Source organism: Chelonia mydas, chromosome 1 (assembly GCF_015237465.2).
Source record: "Chelonia mydas isolate rCheMyd1 chromosome 1, rCheMyd1.pri.v2, whole genome shotgun sequence".
Classification (NCBI taxonomy): Eukaryota; Metazoa; Chordata; order Testudines; family Cheloniidae; genus Chelonia; species Chelonia mydas.
In genome coordinates this window covers 166,675,579-166,686,908 of record NC_057849.1, presented here as the reverse complement: position 1 = coordinate 166,686,908, position 11,330 = coordinate 166,675,579, and the positions used below count along the sequence as shown (strand labels likewise).

General features: G+C 41.4%; 1 long non-coding RNA gene across 1 annotated transcript; it reads left to right on the top strand.

The window, feature by feature from the left end:
* Positions 1 to 1,036: 1,036 nt before the first annotated feature.
* LOC122462162 lies at positions 1,037 to 8,419 on the top strand. The gene is made up of 3 exons (XR_006284552.1): positions 1,037 to 1,187; positions 1,335 to 1,465; positions 6,231 to 8,419. It is a non-coding gene; the product is annotated as an uncharacterized LOC122462162 (long non-coding RNA).
* The last annotated feature ends 2,911 nt before the right edge of the window (positions 8,420 to 11,330 follow it).

The following is an 11,330-nucleotide window of genomic DNA, read 5'->3' as shown; positions in this document are numbered from 1 at the left end:
GGGTCCTGCACCCCACCCATCTCTCACACCAGGCCCTCCAGATCTTTCCATTGGCCCCCTGCCCCATGAGCCTTCCCAGCCTCCCCCTCCTCGTACCCCAAGCCAACTGCGCATCTTGCAGCCAGTTCATTTTTGAACAGTGCCAAGACACCATCTATATGTGCTCATGCTGCACACTCTTCATTTCCCCACCCTAGCGTCCCGCCCAGATACTAAATGGTGGGACCTTTTACCAGCCGTGGAGGGTGGGGAACCCTGGTGGGCCATCTTATATTCCATCTTAGTCCCACAGCCTGCCAGGGATATCAGCTGGCGGCTCCTACATGGAGCCATGATCACGGGCATGTACTTGGCACGGTTCACCTCTGTCCCTGGAGCCTGTCCCTTCTGTGGCATGAGGTAGGTGCATGCCTACCTTCAGTGCGCCAGGCTGCAGCCCCTCTTCTGGCTCCTCCAGAACCTCTTATTGAGGTTCTGGCTGCACTTTTCCCCCTCACTTGTTTATTTACGCACACCTGATCCAAGGCTCCACAAAGTCACGGGAACACCTCATCAACCTCCTCCTGGCCATGGCCAAGCTGGCCATTCGTAACACCAGGGAGAGGAGGTTGGCGGGGCGGGGGGGGGGGTCCTGCGACCATGGGGCTGTCTTTCGTTCTTTTATCTGCTCACGTATCCGGGCAGAGTTCCTCTGGGCAGCGTCTGCCGGCTCTCTTGATGCCTTTGAGGAGCAATGGGCACAGTCCGTTGTTCTCTGCTCGGTATCCTCTTCTTGTTCCCTAGTTTTAGCCCCTTTGACCCCCATGCCTGTTCCCATTATTGCCTTTGTTGTCCCACAAACTTGGTTGTGTTCTGAGTCCAGTAGCTCCTCCCTAGGCTGGGGGAAGGGCTTTTAGCAGTAGACAAGCTAGCACCTGCCCACATCCCAGCGCTCAAAAGGACCCTCACTTATGGGTAACTTTTTGGCTTTATACAAACCCAGCATACCTCTACCCAGCTGGGCTTCATCTTCATTTAGGCTTTATCAGGCCTTAGCTCTCCTCCAGGTGCAGGTTATAAGGTTCATTGGTCATTTTTAACCTGCACAGGCCTGCAGTGGGGTAAAGTTAGGTGCTTGACTGTCCCTGAAAAGGGTACGGGCTGCTCTTTCTTTAAACCTCTGGGACATACAGAAAATCATATGAAAGGTAAAAGCTCATTTTAAATTAGTGTATATTCTGCCTCCCTTTGTGTTTGAACTTATTCAGTCTGTCTCTCTTTCATATCTTTTTCCCATCAACCCTCATTATTAGAGGTTATTGTGAATCTTATAAACTTTTATCTACTTTTTACAGTTCTGCCCACAATGAGGATAAATTTGTAGACCCAATTATCATAACAGGTCCCCTGGATAAGGTGCTGGACTGGAAGTGAAGAGATCAGACTTTGATTCCCAGCCTACCCATAGCTTGCTCTGTGATCTTTGGTGAGTTACTTCTCGCTGTGTCTAAACTACTACCCCATCCGTTAAATGAAGTGACCCTCTTTTGTAAGCTGATTTGCTGTCTATAGATGAAGAGCATTACAAACGTGCTATGTGGAGTTTGCTGTGAGTCTTCTAACAAAACAGGCTTTTGTCAGAAAATGCTGATTTGTTGAAAGTGAAATGTTTCTCAGAACTGTAGCATTTTGACTAACTTCCAAGAAAACACAAGCAGGGTTCTGATGGAAACTTGCTTGGTTTCCTGTCAGCTTACCTGGTGGCTGCAGGTTTTACAGGATTCTAGGGTCCATGGCTATAGCACACCCACAAGAGGACAACCTCAATTGTGAATGCCAGAACTTCTAGAGTTCAAAGCTCTAGGGCAGCCTTGCCATTCTGACTGACCCTTAGAAAGCCCAGGACTCTCCAGCCTCCCTGTTATGGAGCTAAGAACATGGAAACCCTGGCCCTCGCTGAAAATTCCAGGGCTTCTAAGTTCACAGCTCACCATCCATCTGCTAGGGCTGACGGGGGGAGCCTCAGAGCTTGGTCTGCCAGTCTCAATTTCATTTTGAAATATTCAAAACAAAAAAGTGTCTTATTTCAGAAGAATTTTTAATTCTACCATGGACAGACAATGTCAATATATTTACCTTTCATTCTTGAACAGTGATTTTCTTTTTTCCTTCAGCATTTTTGGGATTTCCCACCAAATGGAAGTTTTGACCAGCCCCAATATTAAGTACCGGTATTAAATGAACAAAAGCAATTGGCAGAAAAATAATTAGCCTTAATTATGCTGCGGATTTGCAGTCTAAAAGTTTTACCACTGCAAGTTAGATAACCAGAACGTAGGAGAATTCCACAGATTGATCACATCCGCCCTAAGCACATGTTTGCCATCAGCAACCAAGTCAAGGACCCTCAAAATTATTCTTTATCATTCTCTAAAAATGAGTAGGAAAGACTAAGATGGAACTGGATGAGCATAGACATTGTGTCAGAATACTTGGTGTCATACGTGTATCACCTGCTGCATCATGTTTTACTCATTATCATAACATCAGTTGACTAAGTGAAAAGGGGGGCTGGGGATTTTGTCCCTGATTCATACCAAAGCTATTTTTCTTAGACTGACAAGCATCACATCACTGACACCAGTGTTCTTCAGCAGATGTTTTGCTAAGCAGCATCCTAGTGGTAGAAAACAAACATCAAAGAAGACAGTAGCAGGAGCTCAATTTCACACAAATACATTTTGGGTGGTGTGAGAATCTTCAAAGAGTGTGGCGGTAGAAGTGGGACTCTCTGCTTTGTTAAGATTCCACTCCCACACACCCCTCTTGGGCTCGCTTTCCAAGCCACACAGGCCCATACCTGCGCTTCTCTCAGGGTGTAACATTGCAGTTCAGCCCACTTTTAGACTGGATCACTGAGTTACAACACCCACCATTTCACCAACTGTATTACCTTTGGCAGGTGCAGCTGGGTTTGGACCCCGCTCCAGAATGCCCTCTAGGAACTTCTTACCAGTATGAAATTGCAATGACCGAGGTCAGTTGTGTGTTTTTGGTTTTTTTTTTTTAAATGATTTGTTAATCCTTTAGAGAGACTAGGGTTAGATACAACATAAACCCATATTATCTTTCCTAAACCTTGGACTTTCCTTGCTTACAGCACTTGGGTGGGTTAGGTAGAGTGCACCCCCTGCAGCCTCTACCTCTCAGTCTGATTCCCCCAGTCAGTATCTCCCTCCCGTGGCTCACAGACTGTCTCGATCCATTCCAAAAGTCCTTTTGTACAAATGTTGAAGTTCCTTTGTCTGACTTGGGACACTGTACCTAGTCCAAACTGGTTTATACATTTCTCCACAGGGATCCGCTGTAGTCTCCCAATAATGGAGTCATAGTATTGTCCATTTGAGTACATATGACCTGAAGATGTCTGTGAAGCTCACAAGCTTGTACCTTCCACCAACAGAAGCTAGTCCAATAAAGCAGATTCTCTCACCTACCTTGTATCTCTCATTTAAGCTCAAGGCAGTTCAGGTTGTCAGCTTGGTTCCTACAACCCAAAAGCTAACTGGGACTAATTTTAACTCTTAACAAGCAAACTAATGCTTTTATGATTTTATTTTATATATTTGTAAATGTTCTTCCCAAACTTTTGTTTTGGTTTTAACAGTCTCTCCTAAATGTCAGAGATAGAGCAAACAAACATTGCTCCAATAAAGTAGGCTTTGGTTGTACATTTTGAGCTATGGAGCTGAGTAGATTATTAAGAATGCATATATACACTAAGACTAATTATAGTAACAAGACTTGGTGGAATTCTTCTGACACCTAAACTTCTGTGTAATTTAAAACATTTTTAAACACTCCTGATTCATCACAGCCCCCAGCTGCCTACATATATGCTGACTCTCTTCTCCACACCACCCTGATAGCAGTGAGGACTGAAGTGCCCCCATCCAGTGCCTAGATCATTGGGAGTATTTGCTCTACAGGCTAAGGGTATTTTGCAAATTTCATTTGTACTGGTTAAAAAGTTATAACAATACAGTCTATTGAAAACAAGGGCTATTGCCTAATATTGTAATTTGTTTTCACTTTAAGTATTTCATAATAATCCTAACTACTTTCACGTTTTTAAGGAAGATGATTTTTTGTTTGAAACAACTGAAAAGGGATTCTGTGTGTTTATCACAAACCTAAGTTCCTTCTAGAAGCCACAATAAAAAGGCAACCACATTCATTTTGAGTATCTGGATCCCAACTACCCTTCAAGAAGTTTAACACAAACAAGAATGCAAAATGTGCACTAAATATATGCCTTTAGAAAACTAGCCTAAAAGATAAAATACGGTATTTGAAAGGAGGCCAGGTCATTACTGAGTTGAGACCCTTGACATCTGAGGATTTTATTTCTCATTTCTGATTTCAATTTGCCCATTCAACCTATAAGCAGAATTTCTGAATACTTTAGAACATTTCATGCTCTGAAATAAAAAAAAAACATTTAAAGCTTTTTTTATAGTATTTCCTTTGTCTACAAGAAGCTTAACATCCACTAAATTTGGAGTTGGCCTACAAATGTAAAAAAGAATTGATATTTTGTGTGTGTGCTTTTGGTTGATACACTTTATTGGCAAATTGTAGCAGTATTTTTAACCCATTATTCAAACTCTAACCCAGAATTTAGACTTAAGAATTGGGGTGTGGGAGGGCTACTACTATATTTTCTAGATAACCAATTTTACACTGTGTTGTATCCAAATGGGATGCAGTTTCTATTTCTTTATTGGAACATCCCATTCATTTTGGGAAACTTGCTAAACATAAGACGTTTGAGGTGCTATTTTTTCCAAACTTTTATAATTTCACAGTCATAACTGTAAACCAGATTAAAATTAACCATATCCCAGTTTGTCCAGCCATGTAAATGCTTGTTTTATTGGTTATATAAAAAGTTTATATTGCTTTGGCAAACTGTATAAAGGGACTATAAACTAAGCCTTAGAATGGGCTGTGAAAATGTTTCTATAAGTCATGTTTCACTGCTTAGTAGAGAATACATTTGTAATGTGTGTAGCAAATGTTTACAAGACAGGCATCCAATTTCTAGAAGCCTTTATAGCCTTTTTATACATAAATAAATAAACAAACACATTTGAATGGGAGATGGATTCACAGCATTGAGTTTGACCAATCCACAGTTTCACCCTCCAAAGACATCATTGGTGTTCCCACAATTTACACATTGTTATCCAAGAACTACAGTCTGCACACTTCCTTCATGGAGTAATTCACTATTTCTGATTATTCACTAGCTGTCTTATTTTTAATCTTTCTGGGGTATTAGATTTCCTAGAAGTCAGTCTTTGCAGACCCTCCCCATCTTGGGAAAATGTTTGCTATGGAAAGTTTTCTCTGTTTCTTGGGAGTTTCAGGTGTCTTATAATTTTAGTGAGAATTTAGCATGGGAAATCTCCCCATGACATTCAATAGGGTCTTTGAAGGGTGCCTTGAAAATTTAGGATCTGATTCTGCCCTCATTTACACCAGTGAAAGTCAGCAGTGTAATCACTTACTCCTCCTCCGTCATCTTCTCACCATCATCTTACAATTCTTCCTCTTAGATGTTACAAATTTCTTCCTTTACATCTCTACTGCTGTCACTTCATGCCTTGGTCAACATTGCTTTGACTGTAAACCTTCTTCCTCCGGGCCTCTCCACATCTGCCCATTCCAGTCTACTTTTCTTGCTACTGTGACCACATCGCTAACTTCAAGTCCAGTCGCATGACTGGCTCTCTTTTCCTTGTCCTCTCTTTCAACTCCCTTCGACAATTTTGTTCTCTAGCTCAAATTCCCTAACCTCTTTGCTTCTTCTTTCTCCTCTTCTTGGCTTTGCACCTTCTTTCAATTCACTCTTCTCACTCCTTTGAACTGGCTTGCAGTTGATATGGACTACACACATATCCTTCAAATCCCTAATTAGAAACACACTTCTTCCATGAAGCTGTTACAAAACTGTGTAACAGACATGACTGCAGCCCTTTGGATCTTATTCATTTTATGTACATGTTTGATTTAGGGTGCGTGCTCCATGGGGGAGGAATCCACCTTATAGTCTACGTAGTTGTGAAATGCTGTATACCATCATGTCATTCTACTTATGATCATACAAAACAACTTGAAAATGTAGATGTGAAGGTAACATTTGTGTTTAACCATTCTGACTTCTTTGCTGCTGCCTGATGTACCAGGTACATCCGCAAACTGCACCTCCACTGCTGCCCATGAGATTCCATTGTGACTTCAGATGAATTCTAGAACATCAAAGTACTCACTCTGGCCTGCAAAGCACAAGCTCTGGAGCTGAGGGCCAGCAGTGATGCAGTTAATGAAAAGTGCACTATGGAGGAGAAGAAAAAAAATGACTTGAAGAGGAAGGTAGTTTGGATTGAAATTGGCTGTAATAATTGTGCAGTTCAGCAATTTATGCTGTATTCTATTTCTATAGGCCCATTACTTTAGTCTATAAATGATTTTTTTCCCTCCTGCTTATACAAACGTCTCAGAGCTAGTGCCTATATTGTCATCCACTGTAAGTGGTGGGAAGCAGTGCTTCTCTATTGTCTGTAATTACCAAGGCTGGCCATCATTACGTTGCTGCACATTTCTGTGTTCTTTTAGGAGCTACTGCTCCTAAGAATAAGCCACCTCAATTGCAAAAGAGTGTAGGAATGGAGACACTTACTTTTTCTAAATTAAAGTGCAATTTTTTAAGCTTGTTTGTGTAGTTTTGCTGTTTACCAGACAACAAGGGCTGCAATATTGAAGTGTCAACATTCATTTATGAACCATATTGAGATTCACTAAATGAATTCAAGCAGCGCAAAGTAATTTGTATTCAAGACATATTGCCTAATCAGACTTAAATTCAAGTGAACATTTAATCAATTAGGTCTATTTGATTCACCAGCAGTTAAAATTTCTTTAATTATATCCAAGCTGGAATAAACAGTGGATCATAGGTTGGGCCTTCCCAAATTAAAGTGATAGGATCAGATCAGTTTGTAGCTCAAATAATGAACAAGGAATTCCAGTCAGGAAATAGGGTATCAGACAATGTTCTATTTCTCACTCTAAATTAATTGTTTTCAAAAGTAGATGTGGTATAAGATGTAGAGGAGAAACCTATTTGTCTTCTACACAGAGTTCATTGTAATGAGGTTTAAACACTTACAATAAATTGTAATTTTCTCCCCTTCTCCTTTTTTTTTTGTTTAAGTTCCTTTTAATATCAACACTGATTCCATGTCAGTACCTGGAATTGCAATGTAAATTATGGTAAGAATGGTAAAGAAGTGTTCATAGCTAATTGATATTCACAGGAGTTAAATAAAAATGAAAATGTAAATCTGATGTAAAACAAACTAGAAATCAATGTGCCCATAAATTTGTTCTATAACTGCTGTGCCACACTTGTATTTACTAGCTTCTAGCTCTGAGCAGCAAAGCTGGGTTAGAAATCCTTTATAAAAATTAAATTACTTTACCCACACTTGTAAAATACTCTGTGCTATTATTTGGAAGTGATAATGTCTACTGAGTTAGCTGCAGATGTGCTATATGTAAATAAGACACTAAGATCCAAAACAATTTAAAACTTTGGGACTCCCAAAGCTGAAAAATCCTTCTAAAAGGGAGGAGAACTGCCAAATAATGCACCTCTGACTTTCATAAAGTTAGAGAGTCATACTCTGAACATAATAAACAATTGGCAAACTGAATCAGCATGTTCAAGATGCCTCCTGGTTTTAAATTAAATGGAGTTTGACCCCCATAAACTTCCAGCAATAGGCTCAGTTTAATAAGGACCACTCACGCCAGCATCTCAGATCAGAAAAGGAAATCTGGATTATCATTCTTTCATAGTTTTTTTTTTTTTTTTTTTTAAAGAACTTTTATGGTCAAAATATATCAAGCACTTGGCAAAACAGTTAGCTAGATCCAGACCCAGAAAAGGACTTAGATGCCCAACTCCCATTTTAGGCACCTAAATCCAAAAGTTAAGCTCCACTTAGGTCCTCGAAACCCTTGCTAACCCTCTGCCTGACCCCGGAGACTTCTGCAATCCCTCAGTGCTTAATTTTTCACCATTTAATTCCTCAAGACACCTTAAGTTTCTGCCTGAGCACTGCTGCTTCAGTCCTGGAGAAGAGATGGTCTGCTCAGGGGTAAAAGGCACTCACCTGGGATGTGGGATATTCCATAGCTGCCTGATATGGACAATGGATTTGGACAGGGGTCTCCCACCCGTATTCTGGTATGGGTGTCCCACATTGAAGGTTTCCATTCAGTATGAAATATATTAAGTATAAACTAGCTAAAGAGAAATGATTATAATCCAGTGGCTGTGGCACTCACCCACAATGTGGGAGACCCAAGATCAAGTCCCTTTTCCTCAGCAGGCAAAGGGGGGAATAGAAGTAGTATCTCCCATATCCTGGGTGAGTGCCCTCATTAGTGGGCCAGAGTGGGGAGGCAGTCATAATCCTCCTCCTTCCCCACTCCAGCTTTGTGTGTCATTAGGCATGTACGGTTCCCTTTCTTGGAAGAAAATAGCTTAGGTGCCTGATTCCAGGAGAGAGTTCACAGCTGTAGATTCCAAGTGGAGAGAGGTGCCTTCCCCACACCCAGATTTAGGTGCCTAACTCCTAGGGAGGAGCAGGGCACCTATCTCAGAGTTTGTGGTACTCAATGAGTGACTAGGCAGCTAGAAGTTAGGTGTTTCAACGCTGAATGTTGCAGTGTTAAGTCCCTTTGTAGATGTAGGCCTCTAATCTAGTATTACAATGATTGTATTGTAGGTATAGGCACCCTTTACTAGAGGGGCCTCTGAACGTTACTGGGAGTGTTCTGGGGGAAAGCCTTTGTGCTGCAATCTAGCCTTAGAGACTACAACTCCCATAATGCCTTGGGGAAAGGGGGTTGTGATGATTAAAGGGCAGGGGTAGCTCCCTTTTATGGACACCCAGCCAGTTAGCTATAAAGTCCCTCTTGGTGGCTGTTCTCTGCTTGCTTTACCTGTAAAGGGTTAACAAAGTCCCCCAGGTAAAAGAAAGGGAGTGGACACCTGACCAAAAAAGCCATGGGAAGGCTAAAACTTTTTTAAAATGGGGGGGGGGGGACTTTCCATTTGTCTCTGGGTTGTTCTCTCTTGGCTGAAAAGACAGGGGCAGCAGGAATGCTGTGTAATGTTTGAACCAGGTATGAAAAATTATCTTCCATACCTAGAAGGATTCGTTGGTACAGAGAATGTTTAGATAGATGTGGTCAGGTTGCTTTCTTTATTTTGGCTTGTGGATTTCCTCTGTGCTAAGCTCAGGTATTTTTGGTTTTTTTTGTAATGTTAAGATGGACTCCAGGGAGCCATTCCTGGTGTTTAACCCCTTTTCAGTTGCTCTAGAATGTCTAGCAAGCAATTGCCTGATTTTCCAGCTATTTCCTTTCTTCTTTTTTTAATAAAATTTACCTTTAAAAAAAAAAAACTGATTAGTTTTGTGTCTTAAAAGGTCTGTGCATATGCTTTTCAATTAGCTAGTGGCAACAGCTGGGTTTCCCTTTTTTGTTTGTTTTCTTTCTCAGCTTCCCAGAGGGAGGGGTGGTAGGTGTTTGTCTTTGTCTGAGGGGTTGGAGCAAATGCTGTTGTATCGTTGAGCTTGGCTGTAGACAATGGATCGTGTGGTGTGGTGTGGTCTGGATGAAAGCTGGAGGCATGTAGGTAAGTACAAGATCTCTATCAAGCATTCTTACAACTTCAGTACCCACCTGCTGAAGTGAAGAAACAGATTGACAGAGCCAGAAGAGTACCCAGAAGTCACCTACTACAGGACAGGCCCAACAAAGAAAATAACAGAACGCCACTAGCCATCACCTTCACTCCCTAACTAAAACCTCTCCAGCGTATCATCAAGGATCTACAACCTATCCTGAAGGACGACCCATTACTCTCACAGATCTTGGGAGACAGGCCAGTCCTTGCTTACAGACAGCCCCCCAACCTGAAGCAAATACTCACCAGCAACCACACACCACACAACAAAAAACACTAACTGAGGAACCTATCCTTGCAACAAAGTCCGTTGCCAACTGTGTCCACATATCTATTCAGGGCACACCATCATAGGGCCTAATCACATCAGCCACTCTATCAGAGGCTCATTCACCTGCACATCTACCAATGTGATATATGCTATCATGTGCCAGCAATGCCCCTCTGCCATGTACATTGGCCAGACCAGACAGTGTCTATGTAAAAGAATAAATGGACACAAATCAGACGTCAAGAATTATAACATTCAAAAACCAGTCGGAGAACACTTCAATCTCTCTGGTCACTCGATTACAGATCTAAAAGTCGCAATTCTTCAACAAAAAAACCTTCAAAAACAGACTTGAACGAGAGACCACTGAATTGGAATTAATTTGCAAACTGGACACCATTAAATTACGTTTGAATAAAGACTGGGAGTGGATGTATCATTACACAAAGTAAAACTATTTCCCCATGTTTATTCCCCGCCATTGTTCCTCGCATGTTCTTGTCAACTGCTGGAAATGGCCCACCTTGATCATCACTACAAAAGTTTTTGGGATTTTTTTGTCCTCTCTTTCCTACTGGTAATAGCTAACCTTACCTGATCACTCTCGTTACAGTGTGTATAGTAACACCCATTGTTTCATGTTCTCTGTGTATATAAAATCTTTCCACTGTATTTTCCACTGCATGCATCCGATGAAGTGAGCTGTAGCTCACGAAATCTTATGCTCAAATAAATTTGTTAGTCTCTAAGGTGCCACAAGTCCTCCTTTTCTTTTTGTGGTATTTTTGAGTTACACCCATGCCACAGATTATTATTAAGTATTAGAATAGCTTTATTCCTGGAGGTTCCCAAGGCATGCCATTGAGTGTGTACAGGGGCCAGCCAGGCAATTGGAGGCACTGCCAATTTTAAATTCCTTTAGGAGTAAAGGAACTGCAGCAGAGGAGTGAATAGAGGATTCCCACCTATCCAACATCACCACTGGGATACTCAGTATCTTCTTTAATGTCAACAACATCAGGCACACAGGTGAGTGTTGCCTGCTCCTGAGTAACCCCGGGAGGAAAGGGGGTTACATAGGCAAATGCTTAAAAAGCATGTTGGAGGGTATTCAAAGAGCTACAAAAATACACTGAGGTCTGGAAAGCATACCTTGCTATTACATCTGGGAAAACTTTTTCTGACAAATAGTCCATTCACTATGCAGTTCGTCATCCCAAAACTGTTAATGAATTTGCTGAATAATTTGGGCTA